The sequence below is a fragment of the Streptopelia decaocto genome, assembly GCF_964273445.1.
Source record: "Streptopelia decaocto genome assembly, chromosome: 7".
In the NCBI taxonomy this organism is placed as follows: domain Eukaryota; kingdom Metazoa; phylum Chordata; class Aves; order Columbiformes; family Columbidae; genus Streptopelia; species Streptopelia decaocto.
The window spans coordinates 12,561,499-12,577,999 of NC_138661.1; the positions used below are offsets into that span (position 1 = coordinate 12,561,499).

At 37.2% G+C, this 16,501-nt stretch overlaps 1 long non-coding RNA gene across 2 annotated transcripts in view; it reads left to right on the forward strand.

Annotated features, from left to right (window-relative positions):
• LOC309442610 overlaps nucleotides 1-16,501 on the forward strand; it is a 36,720-nt gene that overhangs the window by 8,444 nt on the left and 11,775 nt on the right. For both annotated transcript variants that reach the window (XR_014184640.1, XR_014184641.1), the window contains exon 4: nucleotides 13,942-13,988. This is a non-coding gene — a long non-coding RNA (uncharacterized lncRNA). The remainder of the gene's footprint in view (nucleotides 1-13,941; nucleotides 13,989-16,501) is intronic.

The window sequence follows — 16,501 nt, forward strand, 5'->3', positions numbered from 1 at the left end:
CTATAGAATTTTCCAAACTGGAGTTGGCTTCTCACCATGTCCCAGAACCAACCTGACATTTCACAATAGAAGAATCAAATGTCTTTTGGCAGCATCTGATGTCATAGTTGCTTAGAGCCTGATCTCAGAATTTGGCTGTCATGAGTCACTCTATCTGTACTCAGCTGTGTAAAACAGGCAACAAAAAACGTGGATGTCAGCAGGGCTGTGACTTTTATACAGTGTTCAACAGATTGGGAGAAGGCAGAATTGTTATTAATTTTAAACAGCTAATACATGTTTTTCATTTTTTTTCAATACATGAAGCTAATGAAAGCCCATCACCAGAAGTATACAGCATATCATTTCATACGGGGTGTCATTTTGACCAAAGAACTCACAAGCAGAATGACAGTGGAATGTGCTTGGACAGAAGTGTTCACCTCTCTTTACACTGTCCTGCCGTGCTTGCTGGCTTGACTGAAGGGTTTAGTCTGTGCTGAGGAGCTACTGAAATTCTTCAGAAGAAAATATAATGTATAATATGCAAGTATTAATAATCTTCCAAACCTCTGAGGCTACTGGGGGAAAACTGGAGTTTCTTTCAGAGCTTGTGATCTGGCCGATCTGGTCTGCTTGTAATATGCAACATTTATCACTTGTGGGACTTAGCTGATATCATAAATCAGTTGAGTACTACTTAAGTAATATTTGAACAGCAGTTAAGCTCTAAGTGAATTATTCATTATTTTCACATGGTGGTCATCTGTCACAGATAATTATGTGAGGAAAACAAGAGCACAGCTTCATATCTTGACCCTTTCCTATATGCTTGTACCTATAGGAAAGTAAAGGTATGTTGCTTCTGCTTCCTGTCTTGCACAAGCAGTGACTGAAAACATGAAGATACCTTCAAGAACAAAGGATTGCATCACAAAGAGGGTTTTTTGAATAAACAATATTAATACACAGGAAGTGGTGCAAGATTTCAACATTAAATCAGGATCAAGGCGGAACAAGTTTAAGATTTTACAGCTGCAAACTTATTATCTTTATTGTGAGTTGTGTGATATGTGTTGCCTTCAAACTCTGATATTTTGAGGACATGTAAAGTATATGGACCATGCCTTTCTTTTAATGTCAACTTCTGACTACAGTAGTTGCATTATAAGATTTGAAAATGTGAATTTTAAGGACTACAGCATGAGAGATTTAGCAAAGTAGCAGTTTGAGCACAGTCTGCTACTTGTGCCAAACTTTCAGTTTCCAAATCAGACCTCTTGTCTGAATGTCCTTTAGATGGTCTTTCTCCCAGAGGTTGCAATGGTGTAGTTGGCCCATGGAGCCTGCATCAATAACATTGAGTGGATCTGTTCTGATCTGTTTCCAGTTGAAGCTGGGATTGAGGAAAGCTGGAAAGTCTCCCTCTGTTACAAAGATCACAATAATTTTTGCACACCTCATGCTGCATCATATACACTGAGAACTGGAATTTATCTCTGGCAAGAACTGTGCTTCCTGAATTATGTCTGGCATGCCTGTTCTCAGTTGTGAAGTATTTATCCATTTCCTAGTGTCAGCTACTGAATCCAATCCCTTTTAAATAAAATGCAGTCTTGTCATCTGCTACTGAATCCAAGAGGTATTATCACTTATTTCATGAGCTTCTTATCAACAGCTTTCTTTGGTCTATTTGTCTTGAAACAGTTTTATTGCACCTCATCAGAACCTGCTCTTGCTAATCCATTATGTGGCTAGAATTGAAATGCAGGTGGCTCTTGTGGTCTAGTTTGATTTGGACTGATTGCTGATTTAATAATAACAGCAAAAAATGGTACCTGAGTGTCTGTCTGCCTTTCTGTGTAAAAAATGTACATAAAGAATCTCTGCATCTGCTAACTGACACTGCAGATTGCTTTCCCTTCAGAGGAGGTCTTTCCAAATGATCTCAGAAACAGCAATTATAGTTGCTGGTGTTTTTTTTCCTGGCATTTCAGTGGAACTTGAAGATACATTGGTTCTGCTTCCTCTGTTTCTGTCACTGCAGCTTATATGCTGTCCATTAATTTTTCTGTCAAATTGCTGTCTGTAGCCCATGTGTTTGATGGCATCTAGAGTGTATGGTACCTGCATTCTTCATACTGTTTGCTTGATTTGGAGTCTGGGAACTTGTTCTGTACCAATACATTATTGTTACATTCCTTTCACTGCTCACTTTAGCTGCCCTTTCAATGAGTGGCATGCTCCTAAGGCTAGGTCTGTTGCCTTAAAAATAATCCTTGTGAGATTGCATATGGGTGCCAAGAATGTGAGCTCTGCAGTATAAACATTTTTTTTCTCACTATTCCCTATAAACATTTATTCAGGTAAGGGCAAAATAAAACACTTTCGTGTCTACTGTTCTTTCCTGTCTTATTGAATATTTTGATGATCTGTTCCAGCATTTGGGGCATTAATCCAAGAGAAGTGTCCTGATTATCTGCCTCCCTATCCTGGGCCCAATGTTATAACAATGATTTTTCTCATCTGCCATTATAATCTGCCCTGGTGAGGCAACATCTGCAGTACTGTGTCCAGTTCTGGGCTCCCCAGTTTAAGAAGGACAAAGAATTACTGGAGGGAGTCCAGTGGCAGGCTACAAAAATTATTAGGGATCTGAAGCATCTTTCCTATGAGGAGAGACTGAGGGAGCTGGGTCTGTTCAGCCTCAAGAAGAGAAGGCTGAGGAGGGATCTTATCAGTGCTTACAAATATCTGAAGGGAGGATGTCTAGACCAGACTCTTTTCAGTGGTGTCCAAAGATAGGATGAGGGGCAGTGGGCACAGACTGAGGCACAGGAGGTTCCATCTGAATATGAGGAGAAACTTCTCTGAGGGTGCCAGAGCACTGGAACAGGCTGCCCAGAGAGATTGTGGAGTCTCCTTCTCTGGAGGCATTCAAAACCAGCCTGGACACATTCCTGTGCAATCTGCTCTGGTGAACCTGCTTTAGCAGGTGGGCTAGACTAGATGATCTCCAGAGGTCCCTTCCAACACCAACCATTCTGTGATTCTGTGATAAATTCTGCATGGAGGCTCAGTTCTTACTTTCACAGTTTTAATGCCTGCATAACGATTTTGTATGGAAATCCACCATTCCTGGTAGTTGGCATCACTTCATGCTGATTATTTCCTTTGTTTCTTGACCATATTTTGCCTCTTTGTAAATTGTGTTCTCTTTATTATTGTGGATCTCACAAGATTAACCTCTGCTGTCATCTTCCATATGCCACATGCTGAGTAGTAACATGAGAAAATACCACATTTCTTAAGTAAAACGACTTTAGATTGAGAGAACTGTAACAGAACTGAAGCCTTGTGGCAAACCAGTGTCCCCAGATGGCAAAGACTACATTTAAGGCCTTTGGTACTATTAACTTTTAAAGATTACAAGGAGTAGAGAAAGTGGGAGTGAGCCCTGATGGCTGACAGGGTTGGAGTGGGCATCAAGGCTGCCGTGCTACACTGGTGCCCCTCTCAGCACCAGTGCCACTGACTTCTCTTGGGCTTCACTGTGGAGCAAAGCCTCAACACCATGCCATGGAAGCACTTCCCATGGGAACAGACGTGCCAAAATATGCCTTTGGACTCTAGTGCTATGCTGGCAGTAATGTGGTACTCAGAGGTGAAAGGGAGGTGCTGTTACAAAGGTGTTTGAGCTGGGAGAGGTGGGACTCAGGTGCAAGGCCACTGAACTGTTTTGAGGGTTTTTCACTCTTTTTAACCCTGAGTGATGAGTTGATATCTGAAAGGAAGGCTTTTGCAAACTGATGATGAAATGTAATCATTCTTTGTTGCAATTCCATCTACATTTATGAATTCCCGTTCCCTGAATACCGTAAGAAATAAACACGAGAGGCTCACTGCTTTAATACTCTCCTCAGACAATGGTCTACCTTAACCACTTGTTTCTTTTTTAATTTCTTTACCAAAATCATCCTGCATGCTCGCTGGTTGTCCCTGGGACTTTCCTGCTGCCTGCTGTGTGTGTGCTTTTATTTTTGCCCTTTCTTGTCCTTTGTGCGTAGCTCCACTGAGCAACAGTCATTGCCCTGAATTTGCTCTTAGTCCCCAAGGAAAATTGCAGTAATTGGTTCTTTTTCTAGGCCTCTGTTTTGGGTGCTGACCTCCAGTGTTTCTTCTGTTCCATGGAAGTGTTGTAATCAGTTTTTTACATTTCACCTACTACTTGACACTCAATAAAATGCAACTCCTATATTCAATAGTACTATCAGATATCTTTGCTATTCCTGTTTACAGATGGCAGTGTTTTTTGGTTTAAATTATCAAGTTGCGGTTCTACTTTTCCCCACATAAATTTTGCTTGTCTTTTGTATAGACATCATGTTTCAGAATAGAAAACAATTGGCTGTTAAGGTCACTCAGGGAAGATATTTAGTTTTCCCAGGTTTCTGGGTTCAGCAGTTGAGCCAATCACATTCATTAATTTTAAGAAGACCCCTCAGATATTTGAACTTAACTTATTTTCCTGCCAGTAACACCTGTCAAGAGAGTTAAAATAAGTTAAATTGCAGATATATTCAAGATTTACTTTAGCTAAAGCCTGTTTGTAAGATGTTTGTGCGCCAAGTTATATCTGCAGTAAACTTTTACAGGCAAATGCTAAATCAGGTTCAAGGGGTACAGGAAGAAATGTAAAGGGGAGTAAAATACAAAGGTTGATAGACATTAGCTATAATGCAAATAGTTACAGAGAACTCTATGGTATTAACTTCTATAATTGCCAGAGTCGTAAAATCCAGATTTTTCCATCTGCAAGGCTCCTGGGAGCTGCTGGAGATGAAGAAAATTAAATGTAATGGTTCATATATAATTCAGAATTTTATTTTCCTCATTCTCAAAAGAGTAAAAGTGACCTACTTTCTATATGGTGTAGTTTAGTGGGAAATTCTCCTAACTCCCAGAGTTAGTATGCTTGTTCTCTTCTTAAGCAGGTGCTAACTCCCATCTCTGCTTTACTACTGCTGGCATAGTGTGTGCTAAATGTGTTGTGACATTCTTTGCTCTCAGTTTACAATGAAGATGGTTGTGCTCCCTTCCAAATTCCAGTTTTGTTAAGCTTCTGGGATTAGTGTAGGATCTAAATTAATTTTCTGTATGTTAGTTTTCAACCACAGGAGAAGTAATTAAATAACAAGCTCTCCTCTAAGATTTGTGCTTTTGTATTTGATAAGTTACATGTAGTCATGGTTTAAAAGAGAGAAAAAAAGGGGAAAATGTGAAGACATCTGTATAAAATGTCACCTCTTCTTTTTTGTTTATTTGTCACAATACACATTTGGAATTAAATGGGAAAGAATCGTTAGAAATGAACATGAAACTCAGAGTAGAGCTAGTATCAGCTCCTTTGTAAGGCTAGATTTGAACTGGAAAGATTTCAGTCCAGAATACTTCTTCCAACCCATCTTTATGAAAACCATCTTTACAAAAACCTGAGAGAGGAAAATGAGAAAGTTGGACTAAGGTTACCAGTCAAGCTTGTCTCCATTTACTGTACGTAACTACAGAAGTATGCTAGAGAGAGTATGGAACCAAACCTAGTTTTGATCCTGCCCTCCAAGAAGAGCCAAAGTTTAGCTTGCTGAACCTAGTTCTGTATAGAGGAAAAGGAAAGAAATATAGTGAGTTTATATTCACCCGTCACAGTATTGAATTAATTAATGATTGAAGATATTCTTCAAGTTTTTCAGTTACTTTCCCAGTATATTATTTACATCATGGATGGAGAGAGAATAGGAACATGTTAACCCTCTTTTGCTCAAATAGGAATTGCATTGACCAAAAAGAGATGCTGGGATGTATGATCGACAATGTTCTAAGAGAAATGACTGTGTAGTTTGATTGTCAGATGTATATGACAACAAAAACAGAATCACATTTCTCACTGAATGAAATGTATCCTTTAGAACAGTTTGCATGGAATGATTTGAAAAATAAGCATGGTTCTGTTTAGCATGTTTTATTTATTTGTTTGAAGTAAGCAGATTCTTCCAGCTATGAACATTAGACCAGTTAGCAAGAGGACTTGTTCATATATTTTTGTTTTACTTTTGTTATCCAAGTGTTAGGAGTTGGGAGTTTGGATCCAAAGGGAATGAATTTACGTATGCAGGACACATTGTTCAAGGAGCTGATACTTACAGTAAACAGAGGTTGCTTAATTGTTGAGTAATGCTACAATAGTTATTTCCAATATTTTGCAAGAAACAATGTTCATGCAATGTTTTACCACTAGTGATTTGTTAGTGGTTTTAATTTAATGCCAAACAAATCTCTAAGGGCTGTAATTTCAAAAACATGGAGTATCACACATGGGGAACTCTACCCTCTTTCTACTTTTGTAAAGGTAAGATATACATAAAAGACACACAATTTCTTTTTTCCTGTTAATGTTACTTTAAAATCTAAATAGTGTAAAAATACTCTTGGGATGTCACAAATAGTAAATTATATCAGTTGAAAGAAGATGCATGTGCATGCAACTTATGTTACAGGTAAAAAAAAAAAAAAGACTTAAAAAATGCTTAAAGAATATCTTTCTATTGGGAACACAACAGATTACTTCGGGAAGGTAGATATAGTCCAAAAGGCCCTTATTTGCCTTCTGTTTTTGCAAAAGTGATGCATTTGCATTATAGTAAGGCCAAACCTGGCAGTACTACAAGTCTATACCTACCCGAGAAGTACTTTCTATCTTAATTCTTTGTACCATGCATTTCATTTATTGGGACCGATATATTAATGGAAACAGTTTTAATATGACCGAAAATAAATTATTTGTAAAACATCCCTGGATCTCTCTCACTCCAGATCCTATAAACATTCATAATAATCCTCTCCTTAGCATACTTCACAGTAGCTTTACATTATCGCTTGAAGTTTTCCTTTGTGCTGAAAGTAGGTGGCCATTTCCTACTGATCAGCTTTAGTAAACACTCCTAGTAATGCAATGCTCATCAAGTTCTTTCCTTTGAGACAGACACATATTCTTATTTTACAGGTGGAGAACTAAGGGATAAAGTGGATGGATAGCCTTTGAAATTTCTTATTGTGGTTAATCAGCAGAGGAAATCTAGAGGTTTTATCTCCTATGGTTTTGCTTTCTCTGCTGCTGTACCATTTATGTAGGTATGAATGCCTATATATATATGTATATACACACACACATATTTAGATGTCTGTTTTGAAAGGAGACACAGACTTGAAGTAGATTTAATAAAAATCTTTAATGAGATTTTTTAGTCCAAAATACTGGAGACTAAGCATGCATGTTTTGAAGGGAAACTAGGACTTTTCCAACTTTTCGGCCACCAGTTTCATAACAGTTTCTTTGCTGGTGCAATCCTATCATTACCACTTTCTTTGAAAACAACATAAGATCATCTTGGCTTGAAGTAAGTAAATTCATGTGTATTTATTTATGTGGTGTAACGCTGTGCATAACTAAATATATACATAATTATTTTCATGAACACAACTACATTGCATTAGCTGTCATCAGTTTTCATGCAGTTCCAAACTGATTGGTCTTTGGTTGCTTCATTTTGTTAAGGCAGTCCGAATAAAACTTCATGTGTCCCTTGGGAAAGTCTGCCTCCAGTTTGGACTTCCAATTTAAGATACGAGGCATATCAGCCTGGCTATTATTTACATGAAAGTCACCCCTGATTAGCATCCACTTGTGAAAATAAATATAAAAGTAGGTCTCTTCATAATTTCCATTTTCTAACCCTTAAAGTAATTGATAAGTAAGAGCCTGTATCAGTCAGCATGGATCTGTGCATTCTAATGCAAAAAAAACCCCAAACCAAACAAACAGTATTTGTGCTGATGTCTCCCTCTATCACTTGCTTTACAGACAATATTTGCCTTTAGAATACTATGTATCTGTAGCTCGTATGTGAGACACCCACAGGAGAAGACTGGATTTCCCTTCAGATGTTGAGATACACATGGTGGTATGTGGAAAAATACCAAGAATGTTTTGTCAGGCTCCTCATGAAATTACTCCACATGTCTTGTCATGTGGAGTAAGAGCATGGTACTAATAGAATCATAGGAAGGAAAGAAGCTGGTGCTGGAAACCTGTGCCTTTATCTCCAGCAAGAGAGGCAGGTAAATTGTGAGGGAGCTGCTAGCGAAGACTGTGCTTTGGAGTGGAAAAGTAAGCATGGAGTTATTTGACTGTGAGTAAGGGATGAAGAATACCTAAGCAGGACAGATTCCATCTACCCAAATGCATGTCAGGGGCATGAGTGCTTGGAAGATATCTGCAGCAATGCAAAACACAATGTATTCACAGTAGGGGGAATATTAGTTCTTAGTTGTGAAAAATAGCCCAATATATTTTCTTAGGTATTTTAAAAAGAGAGGCTAAATAGAGAGTAAATGAAGATACAAAATTAAAAAAGCAGAAATTAGTGTAAAAAGGATGAGTGATGAAGATAAGCTAGTGAGGGGTATAAGGGGGAGGCAGTGGTGGTAAGGAAGTGAAAGTAATACTTCTCTAGGGATTATATGAGTGAATTGCGATAGTTAGATAGTAATTCTGTGATTGTGGACTGAATAGCATACAAGGAAAAATGAGGGAAAAGCCCAGAGGACAGCAGATAAAAAAAAGGTTGCATTAGATGGTGTCTCACCGTGGAAACAGTTTTCACACTGACACACACATTTTCTGCAATATGTTTCCGAGTTTATTGCCCTTCAGAACTTGTAACTTTCTGATATTTGGAAGTCAGAATATTTTGTTCCATGAGGGGAAAATTTGCTGGTGGGATGTCATGGACCTGTTTTGTGGACCATTATTTTCCAATAACGAGGTTTTCTTCCTACTGCCTCTGATGTAATGGTGGTTTATACAGCACCTCCTAAAGGAACACTCAATATGAGCAAGCTATGCAAGTATTCTACAGAGTTTGGCAACATATGAGGGCAGGAACACTTAGGCATTTTTGAACACTTTGGTTCTAATTTAAGACTAACTGGAACATTGCTCATCTCCACAGTTTCATTTTCTTTAGAAAAGAACATTGGTTTCATATATGAAACAAAAGGATAGTCATTAAGAGCCATCTGTGGGCCTCTTTAATAAACAGAAGCATGAGATAGCCCAAGGAGCTCTCACACAGCAATACATTGAAACTTCATGTCAGGGAAGTTTGCAGTGCTTGGAGATTGTTTGGAAGTAAGAAAGCAGAAACCATTCCAACTAAAAATCATTGTCTTCACTCCAACAGATACTATGAATAGGTCTGTTGATACTGCATTCCTAGAATCCATGAACAGTAGCAATAAAGTGTCCATATTTGCATTTCTAAACATTCAAGAATAACTTCTCCCTCTAGAAGACTGAAGGTACATTCAGAATAAGTAGTGAACCTTTTTCAATATCCGTTTGATACACCCATAATTTCTCACCAGTGAACATTGCTTGGACCAGTATAGCTGGGAAATATACATAGAAATGCTGGTCAGGAATGAAAAAAATTTACTGAGCAGAAATAGAAATTTTGGGGTCCAAACTCTTCAAGACACTTATCTCCTATGTGAAGGGCTGCTTGGAAGTGATATTGTTTTAGATTTAATTGCATAAAAGATGGTTAAAATTCAAATTTGGATATTGAAGATACGTGTAAACACTCTACCATATGATCAGAAAATGAATTTACTTGACATATAGACAATGATTAGTGTTAAGTTTAAGAAGACTGGTGGCCTGTTTTTGCTGGGTTGTATGTAAGGTTGAAAAACAGTCTAAAATTGCACCTTTTTGCCGTTGAAAATAGCTGACCTTCCCTTTTATTTTTCTGAGGGTGGGTGTGTATGAATGACATAAACTAGAATATCAATTTACAGTATGTCAGCTATGGTAATGTTGTTGTTCATATGTAGGCTGTTACCCAGCAGAAAATCTAAGCTAAATTAAAAGTAACTTCTCCTTGATGAAAGGTAGAAGGAGGTACCTTGGATTCACAGCAGGAGTAGCTGATGTACTATAAAGTTACTGCTGTATTTCACCCCTTACTCTCTGGAATACTGTAAGAGGGAAGAACGTCTGGAGAGCCTTGAAATTTGGAGACAATTATTCTTCCCAAGTTTTGTATGGCTCTCAAGATAGTGAGTAATGGGTTGCTGTTCTGCACAGCAGCACAGCTGTAGAGCTACTGGATTCACTTCAACAAAACATCAACTTTTCAGAGAAAATTGGCTGCAAGAAGATAACAGATGTACAAAAGAAAACAGGGAAAGGATAAGTCTTAACATCTTTGTATTTTATTTGCTAGAAATTTTTAAAGGGAGAAAGAGCTTAAGTGTTATGGCAAGTTGCTATTTTTGCCCTCATAAACTAATTTTGTCGTACCCATTTGTTCATATTATTGCACCACAGATAAGAGTGCTGTTGTTGCAGCTTGGCTAGTTTGTATTCACCCTTCCTCTTCCAAGCACTCATGTCTTTAGTACTATTTAAATGGCAACAGAAGCTGGCAGGAATCTGTGGCTACACTGCTTGTTCTTTTAAAGAAAGAAAAAACTCTGGTTAACTCTTCTCTTTGTTTAGTCTATTTTTTCCGTTTCTTTGCAATTACAGTTGCAGACATTTTGCTGGAGAGAATTATGATTCAGTCTCTATGAAGTTTATTTCTGTTTGCTAACAAACTACTCTTTTTGGGTTTTTGTGTTTGTTGTATTATGGTAGCAGTCATGGACACTAGTTCCCAAACATGGGCTTGTAATTCCTGCTTGGGGTTATAATCACAGAAATATAAAAGGTACAGGAATTAGGAATTTTGACACAATCCCAGTAACATTAGAGAAAGAGAGGTCATGATGTCCTTTAAAGTGAGGCTGTGACTGGAAATGTTCGGGACTTACTGTGCCAGTAAACCTGTTGTCCTCATCATAGGACCTCTTTGTGGGCACCGTACAAACACGTAACAAAAAGCTGTCTCGTGTCCTGAAAAGCTTATTTTCTGATTTACAGCTTCTTTTAGCAGCAACTGTCCACAATAAATCTCAGAAAGTTGCTTTCTGTCAACAATCCATTAGAGCTTTCACTGAGGCAAACATTGAACACCAGCAGCACTCATCTACATGTACTCTTGGATGTTTACTGCAGGACTGGCTGTGTTGCTACCACTGCATCCTGCCTCCAACAGTGACATAAAAGTCTGTGTCTACAGAGGCATGTGAGGGCAGGGAAGCAGGCAGTGGTACTTCCTGAGAATATTCTCCCAGTCAACAGTTTGCAGGTCAGGGACTTCCTGAACAAGAGATAATGATGTGATATTGAGTTTTTTTTTGCCTCAGTGGCTTCCTCTTCCATAAACTTGTCTAGTTTTCTGTTGAACCCATGTCAACTGCTGGCATTCACAGCACCTGGGGCACAGTGTTCCACTGCATAATTGCATATTATGGTCAAGCTGCCTCATTTTGCTTGCTTTGAGGCTGGCGCCTGCTAGTTTCAAGGGTAACTTCATTTGTTAGGACAAGCAGTGGCCCAAGTAAAAAATATAAGCAAAGACCCACTTGTATTACAGTAAAAAAGCATTGAATGTTATGATAATGTAGATACCAATGTATTTTTTATATGTATTTTAATAATGAAGAGCTCCAGTCAGTTACTAACCAACATACTGATGGCAGGAAAAGTCGGTAGTGATGGAAGAAAAAAGAAAGACAAGAAATTAAAAAAAGTACTGTTGTTCTGCCTAGAAGCCCCAGTGTATGTAGACGGATGTCCTGCTCACAGCCTTAGGAGACAAGACAGACAGAGAGCAGAAAAATTTGCCTGTTTGTTTATGCAACATTGAAATTTTGACATCCAGTAGTTCAGGAATTACATCAGACCAGGTTTTTGCTCTGCATTTTTTTTTTTTACAGTTAACATTTAGATAGCGCATGTCTAGAACATGGTTACAAAAATAATTTTAACTAACCTACCCAGAACTCTACGTTGCTGCCGCTAAACTGTGCAACTGAACTCTTAGTTTGTAGCAAGTAGTAGCCTGTCCTCTCCAGTGAGGTCTGCCAGGTAAACACACACATTAACTTGCAATAATGATCACAGTAGTCTTCATTTGCTATATCTTCTTTTTTTTAATGTATTTTTGGCCACTTGGCAAGTCGAATGTGCAATCAGTCAGAAACAGAACATATACTTAAACATTCAGGTATCTTGCAAATAAAGTTTTGCATGGTTTACAAACATAAATGTACTCTATAATTTCACATGAATTCTTAAAATAATTATTAAAGAAGTCTTTGTTTTCATGCTGGGCTGAGGTTTCCTTCCACATCTGTAGTAAATTGTCCTAAGGAACATTGACTCAAAAGAACTGGATTGTCTTTTAGTAGCATGGTTAGGGTCAGCTGATGAGTCGTGAAGAAGATTACTGTTACAGTTGATCACAGGAAAAAAGTGGTTTTATGTGTTATATTTCAGCAAGTAAAAGACATTGAAAATATTTATTTAGTAAGATCTGGTTTCAATAAGTCGTCTGCCACCATTTTAGCAGGCTACCTTCTGTGTCTGAGGATCCTATGAATGGATGAAATGCTATGAAATAGAAAAATGGTAAAAGTCTATGTGCCAGAGAGTGTCACTTGGACAATTTTCCAGCAAGTGGTTGACGGTTAAGGTTTCTGTATTATAAATATTAACTCTCGGTGACTTTTGCAGCCTGAATTTAACTTTCACATTATCTGATGTAATTTAATGAGAAAATTGACCTTTATCTGAATAATGGATCATGTAGCATCAGTTCTTGCAGGCTTCCCTCTCCAAGCTGCATAAATAATTATTCCTTTACCTTTTTCTGGGGAGCAGTAGAGGCTACAGCTATATTCCTGGTAACGAAGCAGAGCTGTGTTATGATGAGAGATAACAAGAAAATCTAAATTACAAAAGAATGCTTTTTTCATCGGAATATCTTGCAAAATGTGTATGTGTGGCAGGAGAGTAGTTTTTATTTCTTTCCCTCAAGGCAGATGATTGTGTATAAAATAGAAGTCTAGTGAGAAACCAAATTGAACAGCCAGCTTATACACTAGGATTTGAAGGAACTTGGGCACATTAGTATAATTGAAGAGGATAACCCAATATAAATCAGACTTATTAAAAAGGGAGAAAAATATATATTAATCTGAGATAATAGTTTGGTTTTTTGTTTTTTTTTTTAGGGAGAGAGAAATGAACCAAAAAAAAAACTATGTTAGTCTTGCAACTATTTCAAATAAAAGTGCTGACTATATAAAAAATAGCTAAATAGTTATGGAAGTCATGTTATGCTTTGGCATTTGTGTCCTTCTCTGTTATTTCTACACAAGGTCACATGTCACTATGGCCAGTGAAGTCAACTCTTTGGAAACATCTCTAAAAAGAAAATGTTCTGGTTTCTGCTGCATATGTCAAATCTCATACTAGTGCTGTGTTTCTGATTTCTGTCTTGCATAGTAAATAGGCATTGAACAAAGAATCAGGGAGGCATAGTAGAAACCTGACTTTCAATTTTGAATCAGACAAATAAACAAGAAATTACTGATCTGTAGTGTAATTTGAAAACCCAAGATATATTTGTGGAAGAATTAAATATCCTGTGCATATCTGATTTAATTTTATTGACAATCTATACCTGGTGTGACCATTATTTCTGTGAAAAACTGCTCACTTTTCTTCAAGCATTTCTCCCTGTGTGTTTGCTATCTGTTTGTGAATATAAGTGAACATAGTTATTTTAAAGGTCCTCTCTAGTCTGGCTTGTAATGTGTGATAGAAATTAAATCTTGTCTTTTTAGGGAATTGGTGATTTTTAGTGGTTCTGAATAGATGTGACTGAGTGTGTCTTTAAAAGCCACACACCACCAAGGTACTATTTATTTGTTTGTTTGTTTGCTTTGCAGACCCTGCCTGTACTGGGAGGGGGGTGCTAGAAATCTGGGTGCATGAGGTAAGTTCTGCTTACATATGGAGTGAATTAGGGAAGGCTAAGAGAGAAAAATACTTCATTTTCCAGTGTTCATCATTATGGAAGTGGAATAAGCATTAAGCAGCTGCCAACTTTACATGCTGAGCAGAATACTGACAGTAAGCTTGTAATCTTTAAGTTGCTCTTTTTACCGATATGTTTCTCTTTGGTCTTGGTGGGGGGAAAAACTTAGGCAATCTCAAATATATTAAGTATTGAAGCACACCAAGTTAGAATTGTTTAAATGGAAAATTTAGCCACATTAATAGTGCATCATCTTTTTTCTATTAAGGAAAAAATAATGGCAAAGGTTACAGGACAAAATTTAAATATAACCAAGTTAAATAAAGACAGAGTGGCCCCACGATAGGAAAAGAATTAGCCCAAGACAGCTTGAGAGGAAAGAAAACCATAGCAGACCTATTTTCTCTATCTCTAAATAAATAGAAAATGAACAACTGAAAATTGACCTGAGAGGCTCTCCTTGGTTTTGGAGGAGAGAATTCATTGGAAATGTCGGAATAACAACAGGAGTATGTCAGGTGTAAGTGAAAAAAAGAACTGAGTTCTTAAATAGTAACCAGAAAAATAATTAAAATAACCTCATCAGTGTGTGGAATGATGTTCTTTTGCATTCTGGTTGCCTACATGATATAATTCTCACTCAGTAAAAGAAAACAGGGGAAGATATTCTTACTTTTCTGCACTATTTACAATGCAAAATTAGACCATTTTTCCAGATGTCTCTGTTATGTGTCCAGTCGGGCAAGCCAAAAGGGTATTCTGCTGTTTCATTGAATAGAGTTCTTTATAAACTAAATACAATACTTTTATAAAGCATTTGGCTATGCAACTACCTGAACTGATGCAGACAAAGCAGATGAAAAATACTCAAAATTAATATCATGTGTTTTTGCTTGTGCTAAGAAATATTTTCTTAACTGAAATATGAAATGTTAGTGTGAACTGAAATAAAATCTTAGTAATATGGCAGCACCTACGACTTAGTTTCTGAAGTTATAGAAAGCAAAATGAGTGCAAAACATATTCTGTGAATCAATCATATAATTCCAATATGAATGATGAAACAAATTTCAATAATATTACTAGAGGGAGAATGAGGCAGTTCCCACGTGATGAAAATGAAGTTGCACAATTTGAAGCAACACTAAATAAGGAATAAGATTGCCAACCTTGTGCTAAGAGAAGTATTCAGTAGTTCTTATCAAGTATATCATGAAGACAGGCTTGAATCAATGCAATTTGTACTCTAATCCAAACTACCCCAAAGTTCTGAGGTACGTACCATTCATGTTGTTAGTGTATCATTCAGATAACTTCCGTGATTCAAGTTGCTGCATAATGAATGCTCCTGGCTTCTATTAGGAACTCTGTGTCCCCTCTTCTGGATAGCAGAAACAATTTCAACTGTACACCCTGTATACTGGCATAAAATAAATACTTTCATTTACTCTCTCAGTTCCAAAGTTTAACTCAAAGTGCTAAAATAAAAGTGTTTCCACTAAATATAAACCAGGTTTTCCACTAGCTCTTTTATGTTTTTGATTTCTCAATATTTCTTAGTATTTCTCTTGATTTGGCAGGTCAGCCTGTTTATACAGGCGCTGACCATGATTACCTTCCATTGGTTTTGCTTTTGCAGGAGGCAATCAGAACTTTGTAGAATGAATATTTTTATTTCCCAGAGTTATTTGAATTAAGAGAGATGAAGAGAAACAGGAGACATAAAACTTGACGTTTTCTTCACAAATACATTTTTACAGTGTATTTGCATGATGACAAAATTCTTAATTGAGGCTTTTTTGAAAAAAAGAAAAAACAAATCCCCAAAGAAAAAACATGTCCTAAAATGCAAAAGCCCTTCTAGAAAAAGTATCACTCTAAGATCTAGTAGTAAAACATGCTAATATAAAATAGTTCTAGTTTAGAAATACAAACCTGGTGAGGTTCAGCCTTAGGTTGTTTCCTGAATCATTGCTGTGATCTACAAAATAGCTTTTGATGTTTCTAGTTTCAGCTTTACCTGAAACACTTCAGTGTAAGAAATACATGGGAAAAGTACAGTTCTTCTAATAACAAAAAAACTGACAGAACTGATTTTGCACAAAAGTAAGCAAAAATTACTGTGGACTGAAATGCAATATGGAAAGTATTAGTACAAGCACATTTTGTTTTAGTACTATGATCAGAGTAAGTCTGCAGCCTTCATATACCCAAACTGACATCAGTCTGGAATGACTTTTCCAGAAAGAATAGTATGGCTCAGAAAAGGGTAACATGTGTAGGCATCCTCGGCAGCGGCACACTGAACAATGAAACATGAGGCTTAGCTGTTCAATGTTTAAAAAAGAAACCACTACAGACATGAGTGTTCTTCCCTACATCCATCCAGGAGGCTGGACACCACACAAAACCAGATAGTTTAATATGTGGCTGGGGTCCATCTTTAAGATAGTTTTGTCTTATGCCATGGT